Source organism: Canis lupus, chromosome 6, assembly GCF_003254725.2.
Source record: "Canis lupus dingo isolate Sandy chromosome 6, ASM325472v2, whole genome shotgun sequence".
Taxonomy (NCBI): Eukaryota; Metazoa; Chordata; class Mammalia; order Carnivora; family Canidae; genus Canis; species Canis lupus.
This window is the reverse complement of record NC_064248.1, coordinates 64,657,916-64,671,826: the sequence shown is the minus strand read 5'-3', so window position 1 is coordinate 64,671,826 and position 13,911 is coordinate 64,657,916. Positions and strand designations below refer to the sequence as shown.

The following is a 13,911-nucleotide window of genomic DNA, read 5'->3' as shown; positions in this document are numbered from 1 at the left end:
CAGAGGTGCCCAGAGCATAACATTATCACCTCCTTGGGAACACAGTATTTCTAGGAAGGATATCATCAAAAATCAATCACCCAACAGTTCTTGCTATTGCCATATGATTCTAGGAAATGCTATTTGCAAACAGTAAAACAGACAGAGCTTTGCTAAGTCTCCAGATACTCCTCTCCTAAAGCTGGGGCCTCCCAATTTTCTAAGCTCATTAAACTACTCTCTAATGTTATGCCTATAACACACTGCTACGTATGTGGTTTAAAACAATCATAAGATTTAGCATATTATATCTTCGAAGCTCTTTGCACACATCAAGTAATTATCCACATAACACCCCTGTGATGTAGGTGTTATTATTCCCATTTTATAGATAAGGATATTGAGACACTAGAGATCTAATAATTTGCCTCCGGCAGTATAGCAGACCAGCTGCAGAAACCAAATTAAAATAAAATTTTCTGACTCTTTGTCCTGATTTCAGACTGTAACACTGGACTAGATGGCAGACTTTTCTCCATACGTGCACCTTGTAACGTGTACGTGGCTACGTATTGAATTACATACGGGTCTTACAAAATAAGCATCACTATTATTTAACACTACTATAGATACTTCCATACAACCCTGTTTTCTGCATATGAGGCTAAGAGATAGCAACATTCTCCCAGTATGTTTGGGAAATATGCAATCACTGTATAATTCTGCTTAATACTCTGTTCCTCTTAAAGGTATAAATAACATTCCACACTGTTAGCAATTTTAGTATTCTCACAATGAGATGATTAGAAACAAAATGGCTGGTTTGAAAAATATTTCTGAGTACTTTGTCTTGGGCTGTAATAAATACCTCACTGAACGAAATGAGGAGGACATGATAATCCCATACCTCATGCAAAATCAATTACATTTTAGTTCAAGATTCTCAGTGGCTGAAATAGGATATTATTTTATGTCCTGAACAATATGTTGTTCCAGTTACTAGGGAAACCAGTAGCAAAAACTAAGTTTACAATGATGCATTCTCAAGAAATTGACTACAATGTCAGTCCCTGGGGCATCATTACAAAGTGCTGTTTGCATTTAAATTTCTTATAACCCTTAAGCAACTGATTTGTTTGTTTACAAGCATGAGTAGGCATTTTTAGGTCTGGCAAACCAAAAAAAAAAAAAAAAAAATGTAAAACACTCAACCAATACATCGATATTTAACCATTTGGAGAGCTACCCATGAAGCATGCGATAAGCAAGCTTGCTGAATTATGATGCGTGGATTTGGGCTCCCTGGGTTCCCAGCGAGACCCCCCCTTAAAGCCTCCTAACATAAGAGGCTCCTCGCTAATGAAAGCTGCACGTTCTGTTTCACACATGGCAACAAATAGGCGAAGTCATGTTGACTTACACTGTTCCATGTCACCAATAACAAGATTCTACAGGAATCAATACATCTATTTTGCACACAAGGTTTCTAGAGGCTCCGGCTATTCAAGGCGGACTCCAAGTTCCTCAGGGAAGGCAAGGGAAAGGCCAGATTTTTCTTGACAGACACTTGCCTCCTTTGTCAGAAAGAAACAACAAATATTCTGATGAGTTACTGATGCTTTTATAGTTGAAAACTCTCCTGACAAACTACTCTACTGACCAGAGATGACAAGGCCTTGACATGCAGCCTCTTCCATCACAATACATAGAACTGCCACAGAAGCTGATCAAACTGGATCCTGCCAGAGAGAAAGGGGGTGATGGGCATAGATCAGCACCAGGGACCCTGACTCTGGGCTGGTTTCCCTCTGTGAAATCAAAGTCCATCCATCCTCTCTCCAGAATTCACTTCCAGCAGTATCCTTTGTCTTGGGGTTTTGCACTTAGAACTTTGTGATTATTTTTGTAGAAAAAAAGGTTTCTTGGGCTCCAAATGTATGCCATATTTAGTGAAATAAAACCACACGAACAGTATAAAATGAACCTTTGCCAAACAAATCACTTTTATGACTAAGCAATAGTATGAACTCACCCCTAGGAACACAAAAAAATTATAGAGGAGACAAGATTTCTATTTGAAACTGCAGACAAGCCATTGCAAATCCATCCCTCCCTAACAAAACAAATTTAATTAAGTAACATTCTAACTTTAGGAAGTATGGTCCCTGATTTAGATCAGGGTTTTTTCCTGTTTTATTTGGTGATGCTGGGGAGCAGGGCGGGGGGGGGGGGGGCTGGTTCTTTCCAGAAAATTATTTTAGCACAGTAATTGTAAGCCGACTCGCCTTTTGCATTACTCATATTTTTTTCCCTTCTCTCCTACCCCTCATCAGCGTGCATGGTAAATATATTGCTCCTGAATAGTAAGAAATTATGAAAAGTAGAAACAGAGATCAAGCTTTCCTAGGTGTCTGGGAGACCAGAACACTGGAGGCTCATTTTTTGTAAGGTTTCTTTTATTTCCCATCAATATGCCATAAGCCTGACCTGAAGGATCCCCTTTAGTTGAAGCAAGAAAGTAATTAAGTCTCCAGGCTCATCACAACCTGTGCAATCTCATGTGCAAAGATTGTGCTTTGAGTCAAACAGCTTTTAGTTTTATGACAAAGACTCCTGTAACGGAGGGTTAACAATTAAAGGCAGTCAGTGTGTTTCTCTCACGGGGCTTGACGCTCACTCAAGTGCTACAATCACCAACCTCATTTGAAAGGGAAACTGGTTTAAACCCAGACTTTTTGTTCTTTTTTTTTTCTCTCTTATATTTTTACTTGCCTCCCCCCCTTTTTTAAAGTTGGCCTTTCTTTGCTTTACCTGTTTAGTCATCTTACTTTCCATGTGCCCCTTTTTTTTTTCCTTCCTTTTTTTCTTTTTTTTTTTTTTCCTTCTTCTTACACTTGGTTTCCACCCTTAGGAAATGTTAGGGATGCTTCCTCCTTGGCTGGAGTCACATAGTAAAAATCAAACCCTTGGTCTGTGTGTGGACTGTTTACTTCCTAGGCTTCGAAATCTTGAAAACAAAATGTATTGTTGGTGGGAATAAAGAGATCTGGAGTCTCTGTAGGGCACCAGTTCAGCCGAGCTCCTGGCCAGAGTGACAATACACACCTCTGTGTACCCACCCTGAGCCTTTTCAGTGCATTTTGTCACCGGCTTGTCTCCATGTGGAGGCTGCTTTCTCCTCATTAAGTAGCACAGAAGGAAAGGCTTACCTTACCCTCCCCTACTAATAAGGGCTGCCTTTTTCCTCTGTCTCCATGTTAGACATCTGCTTCCTTTCTGTGATAACCTGCATCATAATAGTTCCGTGTGTGGTTTTAAAATTACATATTAACATGCATGTCACTTATTTTGGGACAAATGACGTGCGCAGTATGTTGCTAATATAAAGATTGATTTAATGAACTAGCTCAAAGAATGTGGAAGCATTTCCTGGGCGGGGTGGTGGGGGGGTGAGCACAAGCAAGCAGAATCTTTCTAAGGAACACAGATCAGTGACTTGCCATCAAGTCCCTGCGAAGGCCTGGAGAAGAATATCACATGATTTACAGAAGCACATCTTGAGAAGCGGGAGTTGGGGACACTTATTTTGTCTCGCTTTTTTTAAGGGAGACATTTAGAATCTGAAAGAGTATCTAAATCTTCTCAGTGATTGAGATCATTAAAGCTTCCTCTTAGTGAACTTTAAAAAAAATGTTAAAAAAAAATGTTACTGTCATAATTTTTACTGTTGCAGAAGAACAGAACTAAAACAGCTGAGAGGGGAAAAAATGAAGGAGACAAATACAGGTCAGGATGAGATTAAAAACGAGTCCTTCTTTTGCTGCCACTCTGCTGTTGAGCACAGCATCCTGAATGAAATGAAATGTGTCCTGCGCCTGGTGCACAGTGCACAGCCAGCCTCACAGCGACGTTACCAGATAGTCTTGAACATCTATTGGAAATGAGCAGCAGCATTTTTGTTTTTCACAAATTTCTGCTACATTTTCCTGGCAGTGATCTTAGAAGAGGGCAGACCTGTAAACCAAACACCGGGAGAAGCTCCAGCCCCAGCCTGCTGTGACATCCTACCCTTTCCGTGGCAGCGGGATTCACTGATTTGCATACATAATTGCAAGAGTTAAAGACGCAGGTACAACAATCACAGCACAAACTACTCGGGATGCAGACCCACCGGGCCTCTAATCTCGGGTTCTTCCCTTGAGTAATGGGAAGGGTCCTTGCTTATCCGTTTTTATCAAATTTCTTTCACCTTAACTCTGCTTCAAAGTCATAAAAAAAAAAAATCTTCTCTCTTAACCTTGGCGTGAGGTCAGGAGAAAAGACTTTGGAGGGTGCATTTATAGGTTTTTATCCTCAGTCTCTGGGGACTGTACATTCTCCAGCCAGCTGTACCTTTTGAAGTTTCACAGAGGTTCTATACTCTTTCTAGTTATAATTTATCCTTTTTTTTTTTAGAATCCATGCTGATTAGTTAGCAACTTTTTTTTAACTATTTCATCTAGTACAAGTGGCTTAAGCTATTATTTTTTTCTTATCATCTCTTCTATTCACAATAACAAGATCATCTTTCCTACAAATCTACCTACATAGGTAGATCAATCCTCGATATTGATTTATATGTGTTTCTGATCAATTTGAATATCCTCGATATTGATTTATTTGTGTTTCTGGTCAATTTGAATATAGCGGTAGAGAGGCAGTAAGAATTTGTATAGGTAGGTAGGTCAGTTAATTCTTATTTAAAATAAATGTGTCAGAAAGGAAGCAAGGCATTGTCACCTTTAGATGTCATGGTGTTATAGCCATTGAATTCTGTATTTGAAGCAAGATGGTATCATCTGACTCAAGAAACATATACTATCATAAAAGTGATTTGACCATATTTCAAATGTGACTATTTTGTAGAGACCTAATATTTCTATTATCTATTTTTATGTGAACGTCTTTTGTTTCATCATGCTTGAAGTGTGAGGAAGAAAGGAAGTGATAGTGTCCCTCTCATAATTAATGCTGAACACCAAGCACATAATTATACTCCACTGCTCCTCATTCGAGGCGAATCAGTTTTTTCAGCTCCAGCTCAGTGTGAGTCTGGGTGGAAAGTCTGAAGTCAAAAGGTTGCCTCTCAGTACAGTCCTCCTGTCCTCACCATCCTACCCAACCTCATTCTGACACCACACAAGACTAAAACTGGCCCTCGGCGATGATGGCAAGTTATGACCAGGAACAAAGCTTCTATACGACTTTGCAAAATAACCAAATGGGAGAAAAATCGAACATTAACTTTCAATGGCTAAGAGAAGGAAACATTAATAGCTTAACAATCCATTTCTATTTAGTACTAAAAGAAGACTATAACCAAATGGAGCTATGGGTAATTCGATGTTTATTTTCTTTGCTTAATTTAAATAGCATAAAGCAACAAGAAAAAAAAGTCACGTGAGGCCTCAAAATAACAGAAAAGAAGGTTCCCATAAGCAATTATGGTTTCAAATTTGATTTTGGGTAATTGTCCAAAACGAACAAGGAAGTTCCACAGGAACCGTGCCAACCAGAAACATAAAGGAAAAAACAGTTTCAAAGAACCTTCTGGTTTATGAAAAAAAACAAAAAACAAAAAAAACTGGTCCTCCAACAGATTCATGAAAATTCAACTAAGGGAAATAGAGAAAGGAGGAACATTTTAATCTTGTCGGCTAACCCCACTGTAGGGCATCCTCGGATTATCCCTCATGACACAAATTCTGGGCACAACTTAAGTCTACCATCCTAGCCAAGAACTAGCAAATGTCGCCAAGTGGTAAGAGAGAAGCAGCTAGAACTCCTATTGCCGGCATAATTAGGCAGCAGGCACGCTCACTGGAGTCCACTCCAGCCTGCAACTGTCCACATCGCCTAGTCTTATCAGCACACTTGGAAATGGAGCAAGTTATATTGTGGGGATACTTTTCAAGTAATGAGATTTTTCTCAAGGCGGTAGGTATTTATTTGGAGTCTTACAAATGACTCCCACTCCTCCTGCTAAAAACTAAAACAACTAAACAAAAAAACCCAGACCAACCAAAATGTTTCCTTCCTTTCACTTCCTAAAGTGTATCCAGATCTACATTAGAGAACTTGAGTCATTTTATTTTAGAGAGTTGGGAATGCCCTACCGACTCTAGTAAATGCAGACCCTTCACAACTGTATGAGCTTGGGATAGAGACAAATGATTCGGAGCAGCAGCCACGAACACAGGCTAGCTACCTTGCCGAGCTGTATGATCCTGGATAGGTAATTTAACCTTTTTGTATTTTAGTTAACTCATCTAAATAATGGAATATCAGTATTACCTCAGGAGCTTTCTTTGTGAATTAAATAAACATGCGAAAGTTTTGAGATATAACAAGTATAAATTACTTACATTACTAGTTTTTAGCGGAGTGCCTAATAGTAATTCCTCGATAATAAATATTGCTCAATCAAGAGTGAATGGCTTTTATTTCTCTGGTTTATCTTGACTTACTTGTTTCACTCATTTTTCATGTTCAGCCAGCTTTATAAAGACACAAAGTAAAATGCATAATATGTAACTAGATAAATAATGATTTAAAATATATAACAAAAAGGCTTAGGAGGGAAATTTAAGAGTCCTAAATGCAGATTCATCATAACTTTTAATTACAATATTCAGTTTAAATGTCACCAAAAGTTACTTTGTTAATGATTTAGCATGTTTTGAAATGGGTATCATGATATAAAATTAAATTAATGATAAACCTTAAAACATAAATGGAAGCGATAAATGTCTCATTTCTCTTCTGGCCTTGAGTGTAATCGGTTAGAGCTTTTCTCTTTCGACCACTCTGAGATGATTTGGCAATGCTGAAATGCCATTTTATTAGGTAAGTAAATAAGAGACTAAAAATGCTAATAGGCTGCAGAGTCTCCTATACTAGGATTTAAGGTGACAACATCCTTTCCAAAAGATAGCCTGGAACTAACAAAAAAATTAAAGAAGAGTCGTAGACTATGGTAATAGAAAAGATTAGAAAATCTAATTTTAATCTTCTTGTGTTAAAGAAGAAAACACCTAGATATGGAGAGGTTAATAGTTAGCCTTAATACTTAGCAAATTAGGAACAAAGCCAGATGAGAACCTAGATCTTCTCAGATTTCAGACCATCAGATTCAGAAAAAGAAAAAAAAAGTTTTAAATGTAATTTCTCTCAATTTAAAAAATACTGAAATTTGAATCAATTGAAGAGTGGACAAAAACTAAAATGTGTCACAAAATGTTAGTGCAATAATATGCCTTACTATGACCTTTATTCCAGTAATTATTTTTATTTGCTAGTCTTCCATTTTCACTAAAGTTCATGTGTTCATTAATATTTCAATGTAATCTGATGATTTGCATCACTGCAAAAGAAACAGTTTCAGTGCGTTGTGTCAGTTTACAATTCTCTGTTTAATTTTTTAGTTGACGTTCACCAGATTTTCATTTGAATTTTTGTGTTAAAACACAAAACTATGGATTTCCAGAATACTTGTATGTTAACCTTGTTTTTTGAAAACCCGTCTATAAAATATGCCAAATAAGAAATATTACATCCAGAGTACTTACTGATATTGGCTCTTAAGATTAACAGAATCTTGAAATTATAATAAACGGGATTTAAATCATGTTTATGAAGAAAATAAAGTTATTCAGAGGTTGGGAAGGAATAATGAAACCACAACTTTCTGAAACATTTCTAGAAGGTAAATTATATTACTTAAGAGATTCTATTGCTAAAAACTTGTAAGATATGTAGATACCAAATAATGCTCTCTTTGTAAGAGCGGAGATGTTGCTTTTTTTTCTAATAGTTTGTTTTCCTTGGTGGTGTTACAGTATTTTAGTATTTAACACATTCTGCACAGCAACTGAATTCATTTCATGTGGACTTCGGAAATCTGGAAGCTGAGGCCTAAAATTCAATGTCCTATTTGACTTAAATAAGAATAAACAAAACAAATGAAACAAATGTCGTCTCTGTTCATTTAGGACCCCTACAGATGGTGACGTGTATTAACCATATAGAATAGAATAGTGTAATTATTTTAACAACAGAAACTTGGCTTCCGTTTGATTCCTCTGTCCAGCTTCTTATAAGATGGCATCCATCTTATTTCTCTATCACATCAAAATGGGAACAGACAGTGGTTAATTATAGACATTGAAATAAGGGTAAGAACTGGATACTGTCTTAGTGTTTGGCATATGTACCCATGATGCAATCATACAGTACCTCCCCCCTGGGAACACAGAATTCACTTGAGTACACAGCAATGAGCCAGAGTACCTTACTTCCTATGTCTGAACATTTGACCAAACTTAAGAAACAACACCCCAGCAACCTTGTCATTTCAATTTTTCACACTTTTGTCTGTATGTGTTTTATGTCTCAACAAAGACTTATCTCCCCAACCCACTGCCACAGGATAATTCTCTGTAACAAAGCTCAGTCTCAATCTCCAACCAAATGAAAAAAAGGGCAAATCCCCAAAGAGAAAAGTAACGGTCACAGCCATTTCTACGGGTCCCAATCTCACAGACCAAGGAGGAACCGATGACAGTTCATCGCTACCATAAACCGGGAGAATATGCCCCAAAGGGATTGGAGCTTCTGTAAGGGGATTTTGTACGAAGAATATCTCTCTGAGCCCTCCAACAGAGAGAAGCATTTTTTACAAGTAAGGAAGCTGTGTTGGCACAACGGACAACATTTTCAAGCTGGGCGGAGATGCAAATAGCCACTAGTGTGAGAAGGTTGGTGTCTGTCATATACACGACTTCCTAACCATTCTTCTTCCCTCTGTCTTTGTACAGCAATGCTTCGAGGGAGAAAGAATACAGCATTGTGGAAATGCTCTCGCTATATGTCACCACATATAGCATCCAAAACATCGAGGGCCCTCAAAGAGGGGCTTGTTTTCCTTGCCTGGTAAGGGGTAGGGTGCAGTTAGGAGGCCAAGTGAGGAAAACTGGGGACAGAACAGCTATAGTTGGCCAAAATGCGGAGCCGTACTTAAAACTGCACCTGGAACCTCATGGCCAATCTCTCCCACGATTCTGTTAATAAAATAAAACTTTATTTTATGTAGTGTCTTTACGCCAAAAAGCATCCCCAAATACTTGACAGACTTAAATAATGCATTTAATACAACTGCTGTGTGGTGTTCCGGTGCCCCAGATCACTAGGAGTCTTGAATTAATACACTATAATGATCTCTCCCCCGAGAGAGCTGGAAGTGTCTGGTTGCCAGGCAGATTACTGGAAAGGGATTTGGGGTAGCATAATTAAGGGGAGGTGCTTGATAGCTGGCATTCCGGAGAGATTCTGATTTTCTTTGCTCTGCTTTAAAAATATGTAAGAGTATTCCGTGGGCCAACTGCAAACTAGAGAAAAAAAATCTAAATGGGAACAAACATCCCAGCATTTTCTGTGAAGAGGTGGAGAGACACTGAATGATGATGATGATGATGATGATGATGATGATGATAGGGATGAAATGTTGACTGCGAGTCAGCCTCTTGTAACATCTTTCAGTAAAAAGGCAAACGCTTAGCTCTTCTTCAGCTGAACATCTTCGGTTTAAATGAATACAACTCTGAGCCCAGTATGGAACATTCCAGGCAGTTTCTATTACACCTAGCATGTGACCTTCTAAACTCCCAAGTCCCCCGTGTATGGCGCAGTCCAGCTAATACAGGGGCTTTTGTCTCTTTCCATATGCTTCGCTGTCTCTCTAAGACAAAAGCCAACTTTTGAAGTGCAAAATAAATGTGTTAAAGGGCTTTTAAACTCAACTCACAATGATATAATCATTTAAAGGAGTTGATGTAATCATTACAAGCAATTTGTCCTTGCCAAAGATTGAAAAATGAGTCCTAAAAGGGGAGCGCTAACGCTGAAGCCTGCATCCTGCTCCGCATAGAAGGGCAGAAAATGCCTCTTACATATTTTTGCATAAGTTGTCCCCCTGCCTAATTGGGCGTGAGAGCAGGACAGAATTTATGGCTCAGTGTTCTCCTCAGCCACAGGTGTAGAGTGAGATTGGGATTGTTAACAAGCTAATTTTGGTCTGGAACCCAGCTTAAGCATTTCATTTCTAGCGGTTGGAGAGATGTCACACATTCTCGGGCAGCAGAATGTGCTCTTCCCCTTGCCACAGAGATTAGCCACAGCCTGTGATGCTGGTGCTTTGCCGGCAGGAATAGGACAGAAGCTCCACTGCTGTGTTATTATCTGGGATCTATTATGTTTTTACATTTTTCAAAAATCTTTAAGCTAGATCTTTGACATTCAACTGCCTATAAAGACATGCGCCACCTGATGAGAAGCTTTGATGTGCATTTTGAGGATTAAATAATCTAGATAGAAGGCAATGTGTTTCCAGCCAAGAAGAAAACTATGGAGAAAATTTTGCCTCCTGCAGCTAAGCTCTGTTGGCAGTCAATACCTTTTAGCTTACCCTCTATATTTGATTTCATACATATTTACAGACTATTTTTCCTCTTACTGCTAATTCTTTTGAGACCAAATTAAGAACAAAGATAGCAGGAACAGGCTTCATCAAATAAAAATGTAAATATGCTGCATCTCATTTGTGCTTGAAGAAACTTTATTTAAATATTTTTTGTGAAGTGGAATAGTCTGGCTCTATCATTATTATCAGCAACTGGGAAAGTAATTGCCTAACGAGTCAGTGTAAACCATGGAGGGGAAAGTAAGGTTATACATTCTGGTAATGTGGCCTACTTTCGAATGAGATCTTTCTGTAACTGCCAAAAAGAAAGTGATAGTAGTGCTGATGTACAGAGTCGATGACAATTGTCATGACTAACTTTATGAAATATCAAGTAGAATTATTTTGACTTTGACTACTGGTATTTTACAAAGTAATGCTGACATAATATTTTTTAAACGAATGAAATAGAGAATAACTTCTGGATTTTTGCCATTTATTTAAATTTACTATACTTTGGTTTTTGGAGAATAGGGGAAAGCTCCGGAGAGTCATGAGCTAATCAGACTCTGCTTAATTTTATTTCGCCTACCTTGGTCAAAAGTATGATATCACATCGTCAGCGATACCCAAGAAGTAAAGCAAAGAATCATGCTAGCTGCATAAAGCATGCTATTAGTTAAATAATGCAGAAAAGAAAAAATATTTTTAAAAGACTTTCAAAGAAAATAATTCTAAATCTCAATCAGAAATTCGTTTGCGGTTCTCGAGGTGTCAAAAAACAGCACTTCTATTTTTCCATGTTGCTCTCATTACTCTTTCTTTAAAATGAAACATTTAATAAATTCCAACAAGAGGCCCTTTTTCCTGGCTGTGGGCTGAAATTTCATATTTAAACTAAATATGAAACTAAATTTCATATTTAAACTAAATTTCGAACAGCATTTGGAGTAGGTCGCTATAACGTGTGAACTGCCAGTGTTATATAAACATCTGAGCTCTCCCTCATCTTTCTTTAGGAAAGCCCTCCCTGTCCCCCAACACACGCATCTTACTTATTTATTTACTTTGCCAAAATTATTCTTAATAAAGGGCACAGGTTGGAGGGTAGACAGCACAAAACACAAGCTCTCCTCTGTCGCTGGGTATTTTCCCCTATCTTTTGTTCAGACATTAGCCCAAAATACCAATTATTCAACTCGCTTAAATGTTTTATCCTTAATGACTTTTACATGAAGGGGAGAGCTAGTCAACCTTCAAGAATTAAGGAGAGAAACTAAAATCCCTATATTCAAAAAGTGAATGATGCCATGGCGTCTATGGCTATTAGAGGCCGCATAGTTCACACACAATGAACTCCTGCTAGAAAGCAAGGAGGAAAGACTGTTTCACTGGGGGGGAAAAAGAGTTAAGATTGACCTCTAAGAGAAAATGTTTCTTACTAAATTCTTTCTTTTTGTGTGTGCTGGAATGACTGTCCTCTATAGCTCAGCAGATGAAATGTGCCATGTTAATAGGAGAACTTTAAACATCTCAAGTATGAGAATAATGAAACTAGCATTTCTCATCTACAACGTTATAATCAAAAGAGTTTGAAAATACTTTCCATAATAACTATGAAAGTGATTTATACAAATAAATGTCTCAAAATCTCAAAGGTTCCACCACAGTAATTAAAGGTGTAACTTTTGCATTTATTTTGCAATTCATGTCTCTGGAGGCTAATTTAGGGTACTTTTTACACAACAATATTAATTTATTTCTTTGTGCTACATCTTACGTGATTTAAAGTTAACATCTGCGGTGTCCTTGCTTTCAAATGTAGATTTTGCCTTTCTAACTCCAGCTTGCTAGAGCTGTCTATGAAATGCTTTCACACCTCATACACACTATTTTCACACACACCCATTCATGCCCACACTCTCAGAATCACGACACACAAACAGACGCTCTCCTTTCAGCGTAATATAGGCGTCTTTAGGTTTTCAGGGTGGCCCTGAAGATTTGAAAGAAATAACACACTCAGAAACCTTAAAATCTTGAGATCATTGTCTTGAATTCAAGTAGATTCAATGTTATTTACCTGTTTGAAATTAGTAAATAGGATTACTCAGATAGCTGGCTTTTTTGAATATCTCATTAAATCGTATTATATCTATGTTAACTGGATAGAAACTCAACATTCAAGAGATTACAAAAGGAAGAAAAAAAGTGGCCACAATCAACACCAGACCCTTCTGTGTACTAGAGAACTCATTTTAGCCAACACTATCTTACCGATTGCTTCCAGAGAGTTGCTGAGAAGTGCCCCATTCTTCATGGACTTTTGTTGTCTTCTGGAAGCCTCCCTCCTGGCCCCCAGATTCCAAGTAACCTAGTTAGCATATCCCTTTGCATGTAAAAAGGGATGTACACTGTAACCTGAGGCCAGGCCCACCTTAATTAACATTTCAAATCAGAGACTCTAAGCAGATATTTTACAGAGGTACAAAAAGGAAAAGAAACTGGCAGAGTGGGATGAAGGCAAGCCTATGGAGGCCTAATTTACTGAGCATTATTAAACAAAGATTTCCTAAAGAGACAGCAAAGAGAGAAATGGATTTCTACATAGAGTAATGAGCATTAGGAAACTCAGCTCATGTCTTTTAAAATGGGACTAGCTGTGGCTGATTTTATTCTCATAAATAGGTTAGACCACAATAAGAAACTAGACAGTCACTTAATGGGGGATACTTCTATGTTTTGAATAGATACTCACCCCTCCTCCACAAAAACCCAATTTTAACCCTTTGAGTTCTTAAAGTATTTGTCTATAAATGCTTTTTACTAGGTACAGATAGGATATTTGAAATTATTGAGTGACTTGTATCAGTGTAGCCATGCTAACTGGACTAATCAGCTCCCAGAGTTTTGTTGTTTGTTTGTTTGTTTTAACTTTAAGCATTTCAAATCTACCATTTTATTTGGATGGTGCCCTAGGATCCATTAAGCTGTGGTAGTCTTTGGATGATCATAGCCAAACTAAATGAGATGGAAATACTAAGTATAATTAATTAATATAGCTTGTTACTGTGCTTCCAAAACCAATCAAATGTGCATTATTGTTACTTTTTCTTTGGTATAACATATGTTTCAGAGGCAGGTGGGCTATAAATTATACATAAGTAAGTAAATAAAATACTTGTCTCGGTAGAATTGGACCTACTGAATGTTTCAATCCCAGTTTGGTGTGCCTACAGTCAAAAACTCAGTCACCACCCAGGAGAATAGCCATAGAAATAGTTTTTAATTATTTAGTTCCTATAAAAAATTTAGTTGTCCAAAATTTTCTCCCATTCCATAATCCTATTGTTAGGATTCTAATAATCTATTGATTTTTAACCATAACTAAAATTACAAGCTTGCAAGGTCTTTAACTGTCATGGACTCCAGAGAGG

At 37.7% G+C, this 13,911-nt stretch overlaps 1 long non-coding RNA gene across 1 annotated transcript in view; it reads right to left on the bottom strand.

Moving 5' to 3' along the window:
* The window catches only part of LOC125755211 (uncharacterized), a 42,322-nt gene extending 29,519 nt beyond the window's left edge, over positions 1–12,803 (bottom strand). The window contains exon 1 of the long non-coding RNA XR_007411081.1: positions 12,752–12,803. This is a non-coding gene — a long non-coding RNA (uncharacterized LOC125755211). The remainder of the gene's footprint in view (positions 1–12,751) is intronic.
* Between the last annotated feature and the right edge of the window lie 1,108 nt (positions 12,804–13,911).